The sequence below is a fragment of the Elaeis guineensis genome, chromosome 15, assembly GCF_000442705.2.
Source record: "Elaeis guineensis isolate ETL-2024a chromosome 15, EG11, whole genome shotgun sequence".
Lineage (NCBI taxonomy): Eukaryota > Viridiplantae > Streptophyta > Magnoliopsida > Arecales > Arecaceae > Elaeis > Elaeis guineensis.
In genome coordinates this window covers 25,474,934-25,476,168 of record NC_026007.2, presented here as the reverse complement: position 1 = coordinate 25,476,168, position 1,235 = coordinate 25,474,934, and the positions used below count along the sequence as shown (strand labels likewise).

The 1,235-nt window shown below is 37.2% G+C and overlaps 1 non-coding gene across 1 annotated transcript; it reads left to right on the top strand.

Annotated features, from left to right (window-relative positions):
• Positions 1–325: 325 nt before the first annotated feature.
• On the top strand, positions 326–431 carry LOC140854164 (small nucleolar RNA R71). The gene has a single exon (XR_012137298.1). It is a non-coding gene; the product is annotated as a small nucleolar RNA R71 (small nucleolar RNA).
• Positions 432–1,235: the final 804 nt, after the last annotated feature.

Here is a 1,235-nt window from a genome sequence, read left to right as displayed (position 1 = left end):
AACTTTTTGGATTGGGTTAGGTGGAATCGGGGATTGTCCAGTATTTAGAAGATGGTCTAATTTTTGGGACAGTTCATCTACCTTACTGTGGATATCCATGATGTTTTCAATATGATAAATTCTACTTCTTTTTTGTTGAAGCATGGGTTGTTCTTTAGATGTGGCAGACATATGATGTAGGGAATTCTTACTAAATATTTCAAAGAGCTGCCAGGCTTCATCCTCACTCTTTAGCATGAATGTCCCACCACATGATGCATCAACCATTTGTCGGTGTTTCTCTGATAGACCATCATAAAAATACTGACAAAGTTGCCATTTAGGGACAGCATGGTATGGATATTTATGAATGAGGTCCCTTAACCTTTCCCATGTCTCATGAAAAAGTTCACCCTCCAATTGAGAAAAACTAGTGATAGCTTTTCTAATTTGATTTATTTTTCTAATTGGAAAGTATTTCTTGAGAAATTCTCTCTGAAAATGATCCCAAGTTGAAATGGTTATAGAGTTTAAGGAGTTTAACCAATGCTTGGCTTTGTCCTTAAGTGAGAAAGGAAACAGCTTCAACCTAAGGGCCTCATCAGAGAAGTTTTGGATTTTTACTGTGGAACAAATTTCAAAAAATTCATCCAAGTATTTGTATGGGTCCTCATTATTAAATCCATAAAATGATGGCAATATTTGAATAATGCTAGACTTAATCTCATATTGGGTAGCTTCTACTGGAGGTGCTTGAATGCATGGAGAGTAGGTATACGAGGATGGAGTGAAATATTCTCTCAATAAGCATGGAGGATTAGCCTCACCAGGTGCAGCCATGTTTCTAACTTGGATAGTCCTAAGAGTCTTTTCTATTCTTCGTCTAATGGTTGCAAGTCGGGTTTTAGTGATCGTCGACCTAACATGCAACTAAAAGGTCTATATAGGACTATCCTAGTCTGTTAAGGATTTTTATTTTTTTTTTTAAGAGGAGAGGAGAAGAGAGAAAAGAGTTCTAAAGAAGAGATCCTAAGAAGTCCTAAAACTAATAGAAGAATTAGTTGTGGTTAGATTTTAATTACAATCAAGTTAGCATGCAGTGGACTCTCTATCCTAAAGTTATCCTAGTTCTAAACAGCTCCTAACTGTAGTTAGCCTTCAAGCCTTTCAAGTCAGAGCTTGACCAACCAACTGGCCAGATAAGTGTAAGGTCGGTGGGAGTCCCCCCCGTTGCTTTTCTTAGACACCAATTAAAT